This window comes from Eleutherodactylus coqui, chromosome 10 (assembly GCF_035609145.1).
Source record: "Eleutherodactylus coqui strain aEleCoq1 chromosome 10, aEleCoq1.hap1, whole genome shotgun sequence".
NCBI classification, from domain to species: domain Eukaryota; kingdom Metazoa; phylum Chordata; class Amphibia; order Anura; family Eleutherodactylidae; genus Eleutherodactylus; species Eleutherodactylus coqui.
Genome location: NC_089846.1, coordinates 18,997,910 through 19,019,048, shown reverse-complemented (window position 1 = coordinate 19,019,048; position 21,139 = coordinate 18,997,910).

Here is a 21,139-nt window from a genome sequence, read left to right as displayed (position 1 = left end):
AGTGATTGTGCTTTGTTGGAGGTAGTGTGGTGCTTAGCTAAGGTATGCCATGCTAATGAGGGCTTTTCAGAAGTAAAAGTTGTTGGGAGGGGGGGGGCCCACTCTTGCCGCTATTGTGGCTTAATAGTGGGACCTGTGAACTTGAGATGCAGCCCAACATGTAGCCCCTCGCCTGCCCTATCCGTTGCTGTGTCGTTCCCATCACTTTCTTGAATTTCCCAGATTTTCACAAATGAAAACCTTAGCGAGCATCGGCGATATACAAAAATGCTCGAGTCGCCCATTGACTTCAATGGGGTTCGTTACTCGAAACGAACCCTCGAGCATTGCGAAAAGTTCGTCTCGAGTAACGAGCACCCGAGCATTTTGGTGCTCGCTCATCTCTACTTGTTATGTATCTGCCCTGACGCAATGGTTTGTGGTGGAAATATAAATTTAAGAACCTAGTTAAGCTATAATACAGGTCATCAGATACACCTGAGTGCCTGACAGGCTGACTCCCCATACTCCTTGGAAGAGGGGACTACACTTCAAGATATCAAGGACAACATTTTTTTACATTTAGGGACACTATGTAATAAGTGAAATAACTGTCGCCTACTATGTTTACTGCATGTGATGTCACACGCTGATTTACACGTTGGGAATGCAAGAGAGAAGAAAAAAAGGAGTGAGGAGGGAAGGGGGTTAGAAATTGTGAGAGAAGCAAATATTATTTCACTGTCTCCATCTTACTGCTATTATGTACCTTCCATATTAAGGTCTTATTCACACGAGCATTATATCGCGGCTAAGTTATCCATTCAATAACATTGAAACCATCAGAACCAATGGTTTCCTATGGATTCATTCAGACGAACGATTTTTTTGGCGCGCCAAAATATCGGACTGAAAACATAGCACATAAGTGTGCTATATCAGCAACCGAAATTCCATGCTGCTGGAAAATATAGGTCTTGCCCTATCTTTGGACTGAACAATGCTGTAGGCTCCATAGACTCCTATGGGAGTCTAGGGGAGCCATCAGAAAAAGGGAGGGAGAGGGAGTTTAGCAGTGGCTAGCGCTGCTAAACATTGACAGATGCCTCTAATGAAGCATTTAAAAGTCATTAATAGTAGTAATTTCCCTGCAGCCAGCCATGTGAACGGATGGATAAGTTGCGAATAATAGCCGCAACTTGGTGGCTATTCTTCCTTCATGCGATATTTGGCAGAGATGGCTGTGATTTTATTGCGCGACTAACATAGCCGCGATATAACGCTCGTGTGAACAAGGCCTAAGGTGTCTTCCTGTGTCTTTTACAAATTTAACTTTGTCTGGGCATTACAAAGTTAGGAATTCCTGATCTCCTATCACCCCCCCCCCCCCCCCCACCAGATAAGAAGAAACAATTAACTCTCTTTTCTCTTTAAGAGTGCATAGCAGCTGATTACACCCCAACCCCATCCCCAGGGAGGTGGGTGAAAAATAATCCAAGTAGACTTTTCTCACAAAGACGTGTATTTAGTATATAGCATATACTAAGGTTACATATATTAGTCTGTTTGGTAAACAGATTGTGATATAGAGACTGGTGGGGTGTCCGCCATTTTGGCTGCTCCTTGTGTCATCCATTTTTGTACCACTGTGATGTCCTATTCAGGCTTTGAGTAGTTAGAATGCAGTTATAAGTTTCTCAGTCCCCCCTGCCTTTTTAATATTCACATTTAGAAATGCAATTGTCTGACATTCCCCTGAAGAAGAGTGAATACGCCCTTTCCATTCTTCTGGCTCCACTTGTCTGTTTAGTTTAGAATTAGCATGAGGATACCATATTATGTGACAATTTACTTGTTAATGAAGTCTAAGCCCTTATGTCCACGGGAAAAAGAACAATTAAAATCCACAGCGGATCACCCGCACGCGGATCCGCACCCCATAGGGATGCATTGACCACCCGCGGGTAGATAAATACCCGCGGATGCTCAATAAAAGTGAATTAAAAAATTTCTGGAGCATGAAAAAAAATGCATATGCTCCATTTTAGTGCGGGTCTCCCGCAGGCTTCTATTGAAGCCTGCGGAAGCCGTCCGGATCCGCAGGAGACCCGCGCCTGAAGTAAACTCACCTGCTCCGGGCGATGCAGATCTTCCTTCCTTCGGCCCGCAGCCGGCGTGCCGAGCACATACGCCGGGCCGAAGAAAGAAGATCCGGCTGCGAAGAAGGGAAGACACGCACGGACCGCAGCAGGTGAGTTTATTCTTATTTTAATGCCTCATGTCCGCGGGGCAGGAGGGACCCGCTACGTATTTTCCATGGAGAATCCGTAGCGGGCCTGATTTTCCCCGTGGACATGAGGCCTAAGGAAAATCATTCACCTAGCAGCTGGTTTCTCACAGACACTCCGGCTCCAAAATTCAAATTAGGGAAAAATCTTTTAATAAGGATTATCGGTCATGGGAAGGTCCTAGCCCAATATGAATTATATTTTCAAAATCGGGTGGGCCAGCTGAATGAAGCACATCTAAACTCATTGAGATGCAGGCCCCAGAACACCCACAAACGGCGCATCCGCGTAACTGGAAATAATTTATGTGTCACGTTTGATATCGCCGAGTAGATAAAATTATGACAGGAAATATGCCAGGCATATATTCCCGATCGGAGGATCTCCTGCATAGCTGTGGCCAAAATAGGGAATTATGTTTTTTCACAGGAACGTACGCATTTACCCCTTCCTTCTCTGAATGACGTCAGAGGGGGTGGGGGAGAGGTGCGTTCTGGGGAAACTTTAAAAACTAGGACCTCGGCGAGACTCAGTGGTCAGACCTTCGGAGATCCCAAATCTGGTATCATACTTTATTTGTTTCCTTGTTTATTTTAAGTACTGTCTGTTATGCATATGTGTAAATCTTATCTCCACTATAACATCCTTTTCTGTATATTTTTGTATATATAAATATTTAGCACTGCTAGTCTTTTTTTAGAATAAATCTGCAATTTTTTAGTCAAACCTTGTCCATTTTAAAACGAAGCATAACTCCAAAGATTGTGTTAATAATTTATAAGTGTGGGTTCCAGCTTACCTGGAAAACAAAACTGTTGGTGGCATCGAATGTGTCTGGGTATTGTAGAGTGCAGGAGTCATTAGACTGGATCAGGGGGTGATCTGAGCTTTTGTTTTGCATGCATGCAGAAGCCTGGGAAAGCTAGGTACAAATCCGCCTGTATTCAAACGACTTCATGCTTGCAATTTCGCTAGAGTGATCGATGACAAGTGTTTGCAGCGGGGAGAGCTCTCGGAATAGTCCATCTGTGATGATTGGTAATTGAGGGGGGATTAATTGGGGTCTCCCCATCTCTCCCCCATCCATTACACAACTATTAGTTATATTAATAATATGTAGACTTCCCTATATGTATGTATATCTTTATATAGCCTGTAGCTGAATATTATTGTGTGTATATGTGTGTATGCGTGTATATATATTCATATGTGTGTATATATATACACATAACACATATGAATTTATGACCTTATTAGAGAGAAAGTTTACTTAGACCAACTAACAGGTAGTAGGCAGGCAGGGTGTGACCTGGGAGGAAGGAATTTAAACCTAAAAGATTGACCTCACTATTACTGCTAAGGTTTAATGACCAATACTAATGATAGGATTGTAAGAAGCTATGCATAGTCAGGAGTAAGGCGTCACTTACAGGGGTTTTGTCATTAGAAAAAAAAATTCTGTACTTACCTTTTCCTTCCCCGTCAGTCTTCTTACTGCATCTTCTCACTGATCTTCTCCTGGCTCCTGCAGTTCCCCAGGTCACCTCACCTCCAGCTGTCTGATTCTTCTTCTTCCTGCGACGAAGCGTGCATTGCTGTCATTCTCCTTCCTGCAGAGCAATGTATGCTACGTCACTAGTGACATAGCGTTCACAGCCTAGCAGGGAGTGCCGAGCTATTGGCGAAACCACGCATGCGCGCTGTCTCACTACAGTAGTATATGAACTCTCTCAGCAAAACAGTGCCCATGCGGCAATAGCTCGGCATTCCTTGCTAGGCAGTGAACATTACATCACTAATGATGTCACCTACTTCTGCAGGAAGAAGAATGCCGAGAATGGAAGCTCCATAACAACAAGAAGAGGATCTGGCTAGCTTGCAGTGAGGTGACCCAGGGGGCTGGAGAACATCGCTGAGGAGAAGATCCGGTAAGAAGGCTACCTGGGGAGGAATAGGTAAGTTGTTGTGGCAGTTCTGGAATTGCTGCCTTGTTGATAGTCTGGTGCTGGTTTTGGATGTGTTTCTACATCTTCTGGCTCAGTGGGTGTGATATTAGGTGTGACATGCTTGGTTGCACCTGTGCGTGATTCTAGGGCTATTTAACCTGGCCTGATGCTGAGCTGAACTGCAGTTCTGTCTGCCTGAGCTAGCATTCAGAGCCTTGGTCCTGGAGTGTTCAGTTACCATCTGAATCTCAAAGCTAAGTACTGTGCTTATTTTCATTTCTAGTTTTGGTTTTCTTGTGTTTTCCCTTTCCCATGTAGGGTCAATTAGGGGTCGAGGTACACGGTCAGGGATGTCCTTATTGGGGCGATCACCCTGCATTCAGGCAGGGCCCTTCCCTGTGCTTGGCTATATAGGGACAGTGTTTCCCATATTTTGCTTCTATCCCTGTTTTGTTATTTGTTCATTTGCATTTGTGGGAGATCTGTGGGTGACAGATCCAGCGCATCCTGGTTGGACGTAACATAAATATTGATTTTTTTTCTAATGACAAAACCCCTTTAAGTTTGTTCTTTGTTTGAAAACTATAAATACTCATGTCTGCTAGATGAAAAAATAAATTTCAGTGCATTACACCAATGCTGTGTGACCTGTAATTCTTTGAGCAGCTGGAGCACTTAAAATCAATTTGGAGCAGCAAGAATATACGTGTAGCGCTCCTGTTTTGCTAACAGAAATGTATGTTTATGTTTTCAAAAATGACAACATTTTCAATAAAAATTCTTGAATTAAAAAAAAAAAAGATCGAATACATAGTGTGATATTTTAATAGTTTGGGTCGTTATGGATGCAGCGTACCAATTAGGCTTCTATTTCATATTACTTACTGTAATTAATTGGAATTATTTTCAAAAGGAGGAGCCTAATTGGAGTACCAAGATGGCAGACCTGGGGGCCTTAATTATGCCTACAGCTGTCATAGCAACTCATTGACAACTTGTGATCATGTTGTGGGGGAGCAGATGGGATGACAGCAGGAGTCTCCGTCTTCAGTCTAAACACCAAGGTTGGAGTTGTCTCTAATCTAGGCTGATGCTGCAGAGTGGTAGCTATAATATACAGCTGACACCCGCTGCATATGGAGTGGGCTGAGCTACTGGACTTGTTTCATATACTTTCTGTGCAGTCCAGTGTATGTGTAGCATTTCTGGCACTAGGTTGGAGTCCTTGGCACAGCCAGCAAGGGTGGGCAGCGAGGTTGGGCAAGCCAGGTTGGTACACAGAGATGTCACAGCAGTACAGATGGTTAAGCAGAGACATGGTCAGGAGCAAGCCAGCGGTCAATACACAGAGAAGTCTTCATTGAGCAGATAGAGGTAGGAGCTGGTTTAAGGGCTGGATGTTCAGAATAAAGACAATAATTGGGGAAGGTACAAGACACAGGGTGGACCAAGACAGAGAAACATGGAAACAGGAACATGGAACAGGAGACGGGGGACAAAGTGCCAGGACTTGGGGGAGCATGCTGAATAGGTCAATCAGTAGATGCATCACCTAGGGCATGACAGGTTGCAGGTTTGAGTCCTGACAGAATGTAGAAAAGGGGAAAGGACTTGTTATTTGTATATAGCACCAACTTATTCCGTAGCACTTTCAGGTAATTTATTTATTACCCCCCAGCAAGCTGGGTTCTCATTTTACCGATTTCAGAAGGATGGAAGGCTGGGTCAACTTGAACCATGCTGAGATTGAACTCACAACTTTAAGGTCGTGAGCAATAGCTTAGTACTGCATTCTGCCACACGAGGCCCATACGTCAAATAGTGCTAAGTGGATAATTCTGTGCTATGGGATCTGTTTTTATATTTCAACAGTAGAGTGCTCTCCGATCATATAATATGGGATCTGAGTATCAGCGGTAGAATGCTCTTAGATCATCTGACATCTGTATTCATATCCCTAGAATATGTAGTGGCCCAGGGTTAGGGTCCCTTCATGGTGTGATTGTCTACACCATGGGGATTGTCTTTGTGCAGTTGTATGCTCGTGTGTTTGTCATTGTCTTATGTTGGTGTCACCAAACATGGTGGAGTTTGTGAGTCTTTCTCCCTAACCTGCTTAGTGTGCCATGATTGGTGGTTATAAAAGTTGGGAAGCGGAGTCAGGTAAAGGAGTTAAAGAATGTAGTTGGGAGGGGAGACCTTGTGTGCGGGAGGCTGGGTCTCTCACGCACCCACCTGGGCTAGGCTGAGGCTCACCGCAGATAACTATGGGATGCGTCCCCTCAGTTAGCAGAAGATATTACACCCTCCCCTACTCAACTATGGAGTGGAGGAACGGGATCGATTCCGCTACTGCAAGGCTGGCATGAGTGATTGCAAAATATATGCTATAATGTATGGAGATGAATAAAGTGTCCCGCCCCCCCCCCCCAGTTGTCCAGTATCAATCAGCTGCCGTTCAGGACACTAGTAAAGTTGAGTTGACATCCTTTCCCCTTACTAGGTAGATATTAGACAGGTAGATACCAGAGAGATAGATAAAGATATGATATTAATAAATATGTATTGTGATGTGGAGGTTGTAGTCTGCCAATCATTTTGTATAGTTTGTAGAGAGAAGAGTTAGATGCCTTTCCGCATATAGGAAAGCTGAGTGCTGTAGGAAGCTTTGAGCAGCAGGCTTCAAAGAGCCTGTGACATCCCCCCAGGGGGTCTCTAGTGTCCTACAGCCCCTCTGAAGCCAGAGCCAGCAAATGTTTATATTAGTAAAAAAGGACAGGAATTGGCCCTTCACCAGCCAATAGTTCTCCGCCCATTTTCTGAAGACCATAACCAGCTGACCTGCTAACTTCTAGAGGCAAAGTTAATAAAAGGACATTTCCTCAAGACAAAGAAAAAATGTAATTTAGAAATTATGAAAGATCTGTACGTCGCAGCCCGCTGACGAGGATATTTTGTGAAATTTTGCATCACCGCAAATAAGATGCAGGGACTCCCATATTTGCACAATGCTAAGGAACCGAGAATTGTGTATCTCGGACCAGATATGTCCGAAACTACTATTGTGTGGGCTCAAAAGGCACGTATAATTATAAGAGGAAATGTTGTCACACCTACACAGAGTTATGAAGAAAATATATATTCCAGGGATTATGTGTTCCAAGGTAAGTTAGCCCCCTACAGGGGCTGGAAGAAACTAAATGGGAGTCACCCCAGTGCGAGTTTAAAAATCGCACATGGACGTGTGCTCGGGGTCAGCCCCTTGGAGGTCATTGACGTGAGGACTGAACGATTTCCTGGGCACAACTCCACGCATAAGAATGGTAACACTCTTCTGTTAATCCCTGTTATCTTACTGTCTGTGATATCATATGTAAATCTTCTGCCATTTATCTTGTAACATCATTTTTGTATTTTTCTGTAAATAAGCACTGCTCTTTTCTTTGAGAATTAAACTTTAAATTAATTAGTGAGCCTCGTCTGTGTAACACGAAACCATATTCTCCGAGGATTCTATTCATAAAGCAGGTTCCAATTTACCGTTACGAAATCGGTGGTGGCAGCGTTTTTGTATGTATATTGTAGAGCTCTGGAGTGTGTTAAACGGATCAGGTGGGTGATTTAAGCTTCCGCTTCACATGCATGCAGAAGTCTGAGAAAGCTGGGTACAAATCAGCCTGTATTTTAACAACTGCCAGATTGCAATACTGCAGAGTGTTTGAGGACGGAGGTGGGATTGATAGGTATCGTCCCTTCCCCTCTCTCCTCTTGTCCAGTGAAGGACAAGTTGATTTTACAGCGCAGAGCCAGGCAGATTGCTGTAGAGTTGTGGCTGTGACTCATGGTTGCTTATCCAGAGTCTTGGAAAGTTGGGTATCAGGTACTCCACAATCTAAGAGCCTTCCCTTTACCCCACCCTGCTGCTACATGACATATGCCGCTAGATCAGCAAAGAATAAGGTGTGATTAGTGGAGAAAGACTGTTTGCGTTTTCCCTCCGTGTCAGAAGAAGTTTTTTAATAATGCACATATGTTGGAGATTGTAAAGGAAAAACATGTCAGAAATGTTGTACCAGAAACTGTTAAAAAGCTATTCTTGGAAAATCAAAATTGGAAACGTTGACTAAAAAAAACGTGAGCCTCCGGTTTTAAACTACATATTGACTGTGGACTCTCTTATTTGGTTCTGAGGATTCGTTACTCAGAAGGGGCACTGGCGTCATAGGAACAGTTAGGTAATTTTTTCTATTAGCACGGTTGCTAACTTTACCCCTGCACGTAGTTGGGCCTGGCTGTTTTTGGACGTTACTGGGAGGAGACGGTAGAGCCATTCATGAACCACCATCTTGTTTCCCTGCTGTCTCTTCAGTCCAAAGGGTCGGCCCCGGACGCAGCAGTGGGTCTTGGCGTCACGAACAGGATGCTACCTCCGCGCCATGTATGCTGAAGAGTGGTAAAGTGGACTTTTTGCCTTCTTGTAGTAACCTTTGGTGGATTACAAAAAAGAAAGAAAAACTACAGACTGAAGGTAAATTTTTCTGTTGGGACAAAATGCATGTGGAAAAAATGCCCTATACTATGAGAGAAGATTGTGCGGTGGTGTTAGAAGAAGTGACATTACTCGATATCCACAAAATGCCAGAAAATTCAAGTTGTTTAATGGACTTGCAAGATGGCACCCAGACGACCTCCTCCCCAAGCTCAGAAAAGCCCGGCAATCTTTTTCACCAAGAAAAGCCTGCAAGTGGTGCAAGAAAAGTAGAGGAGTGGACATTCCCCACTGCGGAGCTTGGGGAGGGGGTGTCAGGAACCACCCAGAGACCAGCGCTCTTGTGTTGAGCCTGAGTGCTCATGAGTTGGAGGAAGGCAAGCCTGATTAAAGGAGTAATCGAAAAACAGACTCTGTACCTACTCAAATGGCGTTGCTGATGTCCCTTCCCAGTTATAGACAATTAAAATGCAAAACTTTATTAAGCTTAATTAAAATAATTACTGGGCCAACAAAAACAGAAAAAGAGACACCAAGCATATATTCCTCGCACTGATTTGTAGCTTCTAATTCTTTTTGATATTTTTTCTTTTGCTCTTCAACAGAGTCCAAGGATGCGACGCTCTCCTCCATTTTCTTTTTCATATCTGCCATCTGAGCCTGAAGTGTTGAAATCTGCTTTGATAAGTTTCTCTTTATTTCTTCCTCTTCCTCTAGTTGCTCAAGGAACGCATTTTTCTCATCTTCCATTTGTTTAAAAGCCAAGCTTCTGACGAGTTTTTTCTTGCAAGACTTCCTTGCAAGACTTGAAGTTGAGATTCTAATGTAAAAAAGTCTTTGGAAAATGTGATACATTTGCTGTCTGCTTGAGTAAGAAGTCCTGTCACATTATCCAATTCCACCTGCAGTATATTGATTAGAGCCGGATAGGTCGCACTCACTATTCGTATAGGGATATTGCTTGTATCGGCTTGCCTCGTGCAGATTTTGTTGTGGCAACCAAAAGTCAATGGAGACTTTAGACTGGATTTTTCCAGACAGAAAGGGTTGGTGTATGATGTCCACAACAACTCTGTTATTTGGAAAATGAAGCAAGTCAGATAAATAGTAAAATTCCTTCTGATCCAAAAACTGAGTTAGGGTCAATCTTTAATTTATGACAGCATGTATTAACATAAGGACTGGCTAGTAGTTTTCTTTTAAACTCTACTGAGCCGGGCAGAACCCTGGATGTATCAGCATACTCTATGGGGCACTTACACAATTCTTCTCCCCGAAGCCTGAAATAAAATAACACACTGCTGCTAACACTGAGATAGAAAACGGTGTCTGGCTAGGCAACTTGAATAGGGATTGAAGAAAATGAAATAAGCACCTAAAAATCTCACATCATTATGGAGTCTCTGCAAACATTAAGGGAAAAATGTTAATAAGCCCTTGTTCTCAGGGGATCCCAGGGAACCTCAGGTTCTTCTTCCTCCTCTGTTGTGAAACCCGTGGGTGGCATACGTTACATCTCTCATGCGCATGCGCGAGATCATAGATGCTGTTGCGATATTCAATCGTATATGCGAGGGGCCTTGCAGCTTAAGTACATTGGCCAATGAACTTAAGCTGCAAGTAACAGCAAGGCCCCTCATATTTTGCAGTCCCTACACTAGCAAGACACATCTACTAGAGGGCCCTAGGGGCCAACCTAGCACAGACATAGCAAACAAACTCTGCAGACCAAACTGACATAAACATATAAATGGACATGAACTGCAAGGCACAGATCACACAGCAAGCTGCAACAGAACACAGATAGCAGGTCACAGCAAACTTCAACAGACAAGGATTCATGACTGCTCACCCTGAACACCAGACAGAGACTGACCAGGAGCTGGATTTATATGTGAGCACAGACCCAGGAGATTGGCTAGCAGGAAGCACCACACCCAGCCAGCTCAATCAATTAACCCTGTGAGGGCTGTGAGGCTAGGAAGCTTAGTACTACAAGTCCCAGCAGCACACGTAACACTACCGAGGAAGAGTTAATGACTAATGATTCGCCTGGCTACAGCTGTAATGTATTATGTGATTTTAAAAATTTGTATATATATGTGCCATTGTGTTTGTGTTAACCAAGCTTGATAAAGACTAACTGAACAGGTCGAAACGTCACTGGTTATCATTTTTATGGAGGAATAAAGAATTTATCTTGTAGTCATCTAATGCTACCTGGATCATATACTTTATCTGATTAGTGGAGAAAGACTGTTTGTGTTTTCCCTTCATGTCAGAAGTGCTCTCCCAGCAACCTTCCATCAGACAACTGTAACTGATGATGACTGTCTTTCGGGAAGAAGTGTCTTCATAGTACACGTGTGTAGGAGATTGTAAAGGAAAAATGTGTCGGAAAGTTGTACCAGAAACGGTTGAAATGCTATTCTTTAAAAATTAAAATTGGAAATGTTGAGTATAAAAATGTGTGCCTCCAGTTTAAAACTACATATTGACTGTGGACTCTCTTATTTGGTTCTGTGGATTAATTACTCAGAAAGGGCACTGGCGTCACGTAAATATTTCTACTAGCACTGCTGCTAACTTTATCCCTGCATGTAGTCGGGTCTGGCTGGGTTTTGGATGATACCGGGAGAAGACGGTAGAGCCATTCGTTACCCACCATCTTGTTTCCCCGCTGTCTCCCCAGTCCAATGGGTCAGCCCCAGATGTTGCAAATAGAGTGCTCTTTAATCATATAATGGAATCTGTAATTATAATTTAGCAGTAAAATGCTCTTTGATTCTATAATATGGGATCTATTTTTTGCATTAGAGTGCTTTCTTATTATATAATGTGTGATCTGTATTTATATCTGAGCAGTAGAATGCTCTCTAGCCATATAATAAGGGATCTGTTCTTATATACATCAAGAAAACGGATACGTTGCCAGCTTCTTCACACAACTTCTTTCTTTATTGAAAATTCATATTTAGAACACGAGACACATAGATAAAAACACCTCGTCCACAGCAGAGACGCAGCAGAGACTTCAACTTTTTCTTGACGTCTCTGCTGCTTGGACTTGCAGCTAGCCAAGACTCCACACATGCTTTCAGCTGACTGGTGGAAGGATTGCCCTGTTGCATTCAGGTGAGCTGCTCGTTTTTGTATTTGGAAGTAACAAGATCTGTTCTTATATCTTAGCAGTAGACTGCTCACTGATCATATAGTATGAGATCTGTATTTATATATCAGCATTAGAGTGCTCTCAGTTCATATAATACGTAGTATATAAAGTACGTGCTGCCTGCCCTGACCTCAGCTTGTCTACTAGTTACATCTATGTTCTCACTCTCAGGTACTGTGTCTTGGCCTCGTGTTGCATCAGCAGCCGCACTACTGAGATTAATTCTGCAGGTAATGGCCTGAGCACTCTGCAGCGAAGACCAAAAACCCAATTGGCATGGTAAAGAGTGAAAACCTGGGTTCCCCAAGTACTGTCTCCAGATTTAGCCCCAAGTCAAATTAGTGTGGGGCAAAGTGAGTCCATATCCGCTTACCTGACATATAGGATATGGGTTCTATTTTTGTATCTCTGCAGTACAGTGCTTTCTGCTCCTGTAATATGGGATCTGTATTTACATCTCAGCAGTAGAGTGCACTCTGATCATACAATTTGGCAACTGCATTCATATCTCTACAGTATAATGTTCTTGGATGATATAATATAGGATCTGTATTTGCATCTCAGCAGTAGAGTGCTGTCAGTCTGCATTTATCTCAGCAGTAGTATAGTCTCTGATCCTATAATATGGGAACTGCATTTATATTTCTGCAGTAGAGTGCTCAATGGTCCTATGAAATGGGACCTGTTTTTATATGTCTACAGTAGAATGCTCTTTCCTCCTATAATATGGGATGTATATGTATATCTCTGCGATAAAGTGCTTTCTGTTCCTACAGTTTGGGATCTGTATAGTTGAGCAGTAGAGTGTTCTCTGATCCTAAAATATGGGATCTGTATATCTCAGCAGTACAGGGCTCTCTGATCTTATAGTATGGGATCTGTATAGCTGAGCAGTAGAGTGTTCTCTGATCCTACAATATGGGATCTGTATATCTCAGCAGTAGAGTGCTCTCTGATCTTATAGTATGGGATCTGTATAGCTGAGCAGTAGAGTGTTCTCTGATCCTACAATATGGGATCTGTATATCTCAGCAGTAGAGTACTATCTGATCTTATAGTATGGTATCTGTATATCTCAGCAGTAGAGTGCTCTCCGATCTTATAGTATGGGATCTGTATATCTCAGCAGTAGAGTACTCTCTGATCTTATAGTATGGGATCTGTATATCTCAGCAGTAGAGTACTCTCTGATCTTATAGTATGGGATCTGTATATCTCAGCAGTAGAGTACTCTCTGATCTTATAGTATGGGATCTGTATATCTCAGCAGTAGAGTGCTCTCTGATCTTATAGTATGGGATCTGTATATCTCAGCAGTAGGGTGCTTTCTGATCTTATAGTATGGGATCTGTATAGCTGAGCAGTAGAGTGTTGTCTGATACAACAATATGGGATCTGTATATCTCAGCAGTAGAGTGTTCTCTGATCTTATAGTATGGGATCTGTATAGCTGAGCAGTGGAGTGGTCTCTGATCCTACAATATGGGATCTGTATATCTCAGCAGTAGAGTGCTCTCTAATCTTATAGTATGGGATCTGTGTTTATATCTCTGTAGTAGAATGCTTTCAGATCCTATAATATTGGATCTGTATTTCTCAGCAGTAGAGTGCTCTCTGATCCTATAATATGGACTCTGTATTTATATCTCTGCCGTAGAGTACTCTGTCTGTGTCTATTTCAGTGCTCTCTGATCTTACAACATGAGATCTGTATATCTCAGCTGTAAAATGTTCTCTTGTCATATCTGTTTGTATATCTCAACAGTAGAATGCTCTTGATCTGTATTTTTCTCAGCAGCACTTACTAATCATATAACGCAATCTATATTTACATCTCAGCTGTAGATTGCTCATTAATCATATAATGAGATCTGTATTTATCTCAGGTGTTTCGTGTGGCGCAATGTGTTAAGGCAGCAGAAATGCAGTCCTAAGCACTCCCTCATGACCTGAAGGTTGTGGATTCAGGTAGCCGACTCAACGTTGACTCAGCCTTCCATCCTTCCGAGTTTGCTAAAATGAATACCCAACTTGCTGGGGGGTAAAAGATGACTGGGAAATGGCAAACCACCCCGCAAAAGTCTGCCAAGATAATGTCATGATATGACATTACCTTAGTCAGTCATGACTCGGTGCTTGCACCAGGGGACTTACCTTACCATTTATCTCACAGCAGTAGAGTACTCTCAATCTGTATCCATCTTTCAGCAGTAGAGTACTCTCAATCTGTATCCATCTTTCAGCAGTAGAGTTCTCTCAATCTGTATACATCTTTCAGCAGTAGAGTGCTCTCGATCCATATACTTATGTATCGCAGCAGTAGAGTTATGTTAGTTTGTATATATTTCTCAGCAGTGGAGTGCTCTTAAGCTGTACATATCTCGATCTGTATATATCTCACAGCAGTAGAGTGCTCTTGATCAGTACATATCTTGCAGTAGTAGAGTGCACTTCATCTGTTCATGTCTCACAGCAGTAGAGTGCTCTCGATCAGTACATATGTAGCAGTAGTAGAGTGCACTTGATCTGTTCATGTCTCACAGCAGTAGAGTGCTCTCGATCAGTACATATCTTGCAGTAGTAGAGTGCACTTGATCTGTTCATGTCTCACAGCAGTAGAGTGCTCTCGATCAGTACATATCTTGCAGTAGTAGAGTGCACTTGATCTGTTCATGTCTCACAGCAGTAGAGTGCTCTCGATCAGTACATATCTTGCAGTAGTAGAGTGCACTTGATCTGTTCATGTCTCACAGCAGTAGAGTGCTCTCGATCAGTACATATCTTGCAGTAGTAGAGTGCACTTGATCTGTTCATGTCTCACAGCAGTAGAGTGATCTTGATCTGTTCATGTCTCACAGCAGTAGAGTGGTCTTGATCTGTTCATGTCTCACAGCAGTAGAGTGCTCTTGATAAGTATATATCTTGCAGTAGTAGAGTGCTCTTGATCTGTTCATGTCTGACAGCAGTAGAGTGCTCTTGATCTGTTCATGTCTCACAGCAGTAGAGTGCTCTGGATCAGTACATATCTTGCAGCAGTAGAGTGCTCTTGATCTGTTCATGTCTCATAGCAGTAGAGTGCTCTCGATCAGTACATATCTCGCAGTAGTAGAGTGGTCTTGATCTGTTCATATCTCAGAGCAGTAGAGTACTCTCGATCAGTACATATCTTGCAGTAGTAGTGCTGTCTAACAGGAAATAAGATGAATACATTCCAGTTTGCTTTTTAAGTTTTTATTTGGATTCCTTATCTCCAAAATAATCGAATTAAAAGGACAAATGAGATGCAGAGGCTGAAACATCCCCCCTCCCCCCACACCACCCTAGCAAGGTGACGACAGTCAGACGATCAACATGCATGGAAGACAAAACTGTGACAACTGCTCTGAGCGGGTCCATTCATTGGGGGACTGGGACGAACATGGCGGACTGGATGTGGGTGGCTGCTCACAGTGTCCATGGCTTTAAGTAGATCAAGAAAACTAAATCTGGACATGTTGCTTTAAGGATCTGTTGGTCGCCCATTGAGTATGTGCCATAACCGTTGTGCCGTGGTGCTCCATTCACCCTCCACTCATCACATAACATCACACTGAGATTAGTCGTTGACAATGTTAGCTTCAACATTTTGTAAATGGTCCATAATGCATCATTTTCCAAATCTTTACTACCCTGGACAGAGCTTATATTTATCACATGACAGGACGATGGAATAACACAGAGGTGGAGGCTGACACATATTCCTTGGTGTTGGGCAAGAAGTATCATTGAGGTACCAGCAGCAAGCTGCTACAATGTAGAAAGGATACTGCAGTACTCTGAGCAGGTCAAGAACATGTAGAACTGTTAGAGAATTATAGACGAGTTTGTATTTTAAGGCCCTTTTACACAGGCAGATAATCGGCCGAACAATCATTCATACAAGCGTTGCCTATGATCATCTGGCAAAGGAGCACTGATTTTGAGGGCCAATTGCATCTTTTGCGCTACTACTTGAAAAATCATCAATGCTGGCAGAACATCTTCCTGTTTCAATGTGATGTGCTGCCGACAACAGTGAAAGCGAATGGAGGACATCAGTCATTTGTCCCTCCCCCAATACACTCTGCATTAACCCGTGTGAAGGCCCTTTAACCCTTCGCAATCCAATTTTGGATTCAGGATTTCCTAGGGGGCTTTCTCTTTCTGTCATTATACAATGGCGCCACCTGCTGGCTAGAGCCAGTACTGCCGTATGGGACATGCTGGAGAGGCCCCCGACAACAGATCGGCCAGTAATATACAGTAAGAATACCCTGCCGGACGTCTTCCGACATCGGAGCTGTACAGCCTTCAATCAGAATGTCTTCAGACAGTGGATTAGAAATGGTTAAATGAGCACCAATATTGTCGATCCGCGCTCGCCATTTGGCTGAAGTTGAGCACGTAAAAGGGCCCTTAGTCTGCAGTTCTCTCTAAGGCCTCTTGTCCATGGGCACGCACGGATTCTGGGTGCAGAATCTCGCAGCGGATTCCTGCCGTGCCCGCGGACATGGGGCAAAAAATACATTTTACTCACCTGTCCGGACGCAATGCTTGGCTCCTCCATTGCGGCCGGATCTTCTTTCTTCTGCACAATTTTTCATGCACGATTTCTGTGCGTTATGAGATGCATAGAAATTACACATGAAAAGAACCCTTTATTTAAGGCAGCAGAAATGCAGTCCTAAGCTCTCGCTCACGACCTGAAGGTTGCAAGTTCAATCCCTGAATGGTTCAGGTAGCTGGCTCAAGATAGACTCAGCCTTCCATCCTTCTGAGGTCAGTAAAATGAGTACCCAGCTTGGTGAGGGGTAATATATATAAAAATATTACCTGAAAGCGCGGCGTAATAAGTTGGCTCTATACAAATAACAAGATTTATTTTTATTTTTTATTTTTAAATGGGTCAATGCACATGGGTGATTTTTCTCTAGCAGCGCTGCTGCGAGATTAAAAAAAATCATAGCAACTCCTATTTTTAGGCAATTCTGTTTAAGAATATCCCATTCTTCATTATAGGAGAAAAAAATTGCACTCTCATGTACCTGCAATTTATATGCAAGTGCGCTGCAATTTTTTAAAATTTTACTATCAAAACATACAGTTTTCACACGCGTGAAAAATGCACTTGAAAATTGCCTGTACCGCAATGCAGTGCACTCGCATAGAAAATCTCAGATTTCTGAGTGTGAGAGGTGGGTTTCTCTGAGTGAATGCATCCATAGACTGACATACGGTTCTCGTCACAGGAGCCAAGTAAACCTGGTATAGTACTAACTCATAGCCACTAGATCACTGATGTCAAATCTATATGGTTATAGTAGTCCGCCGGGCTGGAGACATCCCAGGTAGCCCTGAAGTTCGGCTGGCCCCTAAGGGCTAATTCACACGGGCATATTTTCTGTCTGTAATCAGTCTGTATTCTTTTAGTGACTAATTACAAACAGCATATGGACCCATTAAATTAAATTGATGTAATCAGATGTATGTTGTTTATGTGGACCAGTACTGCGCATACAAAAATAATTCGCAGGATGTCCTATATTGGTCCATATTCCTGGGCCAAAGCTGCCCATTAACTGGCCAAAATTGCTGCTTAAGAAAATTCAGAGAATACACATAGCTATCCGTGTTCACTGCAGTCTTCTGTGGGTTGTGACAAGATTGACATCACTTGGGCTGTTTAGTTAATTTGCTACTGATTTCTATAAGGGTTTTTATTGTTGGGATCAAAGTGTCCTCTTGTAGCAGGTGTTTAATTTCCCTACAGTGCCTCCGCAGGGAAAATGATGCATTACACAGTTCTTACGGATGAGCTAATGTAATGTATAGAAGTGCCAGGTCCTCCAGGGCAAGAGATGCTCTTTGAAGTTACTATTCTTTATATCTGGCTAATATATGAGAGTCCTGATTAGGAGCTTTCACACATGCACAATATTTCTGCAGGAAGCACCTAAAGGTGCAGCTTAATCTGCTGCCTAGGATTTCTGCTCCATAACCCGCGTGTAATCATACAGATTTTGGTGCAGAATTTTCTGCGTCTTTAGGTGCTTCTTGCAGAAATATTCTATACGTGTGAAAGGTCCCATTGGGGGACCCATTCTATTAACTCTATTCACCCGAACAGGGTGCTTAAAGTGGGATTTCTAATTGACAGAAGAAGTGATGTTCTGCAGCTTTCAAGTACATGAAGTGCAATGTTCTGCAAATTATACCGCCAGTTCTGTACTGATATTGCAGATAAGTCTTTAGGGCAGTAATAAGAGTGTTTGTGCGCACACCGCGGAGAAGGGGAGCAGCACTCTGTATACATCATGGAAGCAATGCTCTGCAGATACCATTGGCAGGATGAGTAATGTTCTAGGTAGGGAAATTAAGGGTAAGACTCTGCAGATATATTAAACATGGAGGAGTCCAGCGGAACATCCTGCAAGTTTTGTAGACAAAAGTAAGCGATGCTCTGCAGAAGTTGCTGTAGATTGAATGGAAAGGTGGAGTGACAGGCTAGACGGGGACATTAAAAGTCTGATGATATGATAAATTAGAGCAGTGCTTGGCAATCAATGGGAGCAATGCTCTGCAGATATGATGGATGGAGGGAAACAATGCTCTGCAGATTAAATAAGGAACAATGCCATGGACAAGGTGAGCATAATTCTAGACAGAGACAGTAATGGCACGTTAGCATGGGTCAATAGTCGCCCAAGTAATCGATCAAAAAAACAATTACGGGCGACTGTAAACACGGGACCCATCAGGGCGAGCGGGCGAGAATCACTTGGTTTTCAGATCACCTAAATACCAAGCAACTATCGTCTCATTATTCGTCTATGAGCAAGTGTGTGTTATTACTGTGAATGGAGGCGAGGGGGCCAGAAGAGATCTGCAGTTAGTGATTATCGCTCCCGTGTAAAACCACAGCAGCGAGTCGCTGGGATGGCTGGCAGTTGCTTACTTGCCCAACAGTCGTCCCGTGTAAAAGTGACCTTATGTACCCTTTAGTTGGTACAACTGTTGGGCGCATAAGCAAGTCCCAGCCGTCCCAGCGACTATCGCTGCTGTGCTTTTACATGGATAATGGAGGTGGAGCGCGTCGGTTATCTCTTCTGGACGCCCGCTGCCATTCGGGAGAAGTCGCCTATCAGTCGTTCTGTTTCAGTGAGCCTTTCTAGGGCCGTGTGTACATGGACCCAGAGGCATAACTATAGGAGATGCAGGGGATGCGGTTGCACCTGGGTCAAGGACCCTTAGGGGGCCCGTAAGGCCTTTTTTCTCCATATTGGGAACCTAGTAGTATGAATAAAGAATTATAGTTGGGGGGCCTGTTACAGGTTTTGCATTGGGGCCTCTGGGTATGGGTACAAATGGAGGGGGCGCCCAGCTGAACTTTTGCACCCGAGCCCCTGAGCCTTTAGTTAGGCCCCTGCATGGACCGCCAGTCACCCGTAATTGCTGATTTGAGAGATTATTCAGGCGACTATCGGCCCGTGTAAAGATAACTGAAGAGCCAAGGGATTAAATAGACAATGGGATGTATTAACTTAGTCCAGCATTTTAGAAAGGTATGTAAAGGTGGCACTGCCCTGAAGTGCGCCAAATATATTAATAGGCCGCTTAATACATTTGGCGCAAGGTTTCGGCCATTCATGCATTAAAGCTACAAGCTGGTGTAGGCTTTAGCTAAAATTTATGCCAGTTTTAGGCGTAAATTATAGGAAATCTGACGGCTTGTGCATGGCCGGGTCCCCTGACACTAAGCCCTGCCCACTTAAGAAAAGTCCCAGAGTCTGGCGTAAGCCTTCAAAAGTCACAATTTTAGCACTTACAAAATTGCAACTTTTGTGCAACAGAATTCTGCCGCAAGAAGGTTGATATCCCTCAATGAGAGCGAGGGAGCATAATTATGTAAACCGGTTTAAGTAAACTATGAGCCGGCATCAGCGCAACAAATGTATTAAAGGGGTTCTGTCACTAAAAAAGAAAAATGCTCTACTTATCTATTCCTTCCCCATCAGTCTACTTACCAGATCTTCACCTCCCTTATCTTCTCCTGTCTCCTGCAGTCCTGGGGCTCACTTCACCTCCAGCTGCCTAATTCTGCTCCTTCCTGTGAGGTACATTAGGTTGGCAGTCTGCCAATGTACATTACGTCACAGCTCACAGGCCAGCAGGAGGACTGCCTATCTTCTTCAGAGATTGCTCATGCCAGCTGTCTCTGAAATAGATTACAATTCCTTCCTAGACAGTGAAGCTACAGCACAGAGATGTGACCTTCACTGACCCAGCAGGAAGGAGTTTGTGATAAGCAGCCTTCATAACAAGCTGGGCCCAGCCTGCAGTGAGCTGACCTGGGGCACTAGAGAAGCTCAACCAGGAGAAGATGTGATAAGGAGACAGATAGGGAAGGAATAGGTAAGTTTAGATAGTTTTTTTTTTATGACAAAACCCCTTTAAGAGGCACAAACCCCTTATTACATTCATCGCATCCAGTGGCACCTCCATGTGCCAGAATGAATTTACGCCAGCCACAAGCTGGCGTACGTTTCAGCTATAGTGTACGCCAGTTTCTGGCATACATTATAGTAAATCTGACGGAGCGGACTGCAGCCATGCCCCCTTTTATGCTTTTAGAAAAGTACTGGGAGTCCGGCCAAAAAAGTCGCAAATTGTAGCATGTGCCATAATAAGCAACTTTAGTTTGCCAGAAAACTTCATTACTAGATATGCCTTAATGTTCGTTGGGTATCTATAGCAACAATCTCCAGATGGACAGAGGGATGTAATGCTCTGCAGCAATAGTAGTAGGTAGCGTAAAGGATAGTCTGCAGGTACCATGGACAGAGTAAACGTCACTGCAGATATTGTATAGAAGTCGGATACGGATGATATTACAGAAAGGTAATGCTCTGCAGGTATCACTGAAAGCAGAAGCGACCTTCTGCAGATATCACTGAGAGCAGGAGCGACCTTCTGCAGATATCACTGATGGATGGAGGAGAAAACTGTGGTGTGGACCTGTACAGAGCTGGATATTATGTGACTAGACTGTAAGACACATGTCGCCTTATGTAACAGTCTGTGTAATATATCTAGAAGCAATACAATGAAAAAAACAATCCAAATTTACGCCCCGGCTCTTGTACCAGGTGGACAGGTACCTAGAACGGTACCCAGTCAAGCTCATAATACCCATACATACCCCTCCCCCACCCCCGTACACCCTCACATATGGCTGTGTGTGAATTGT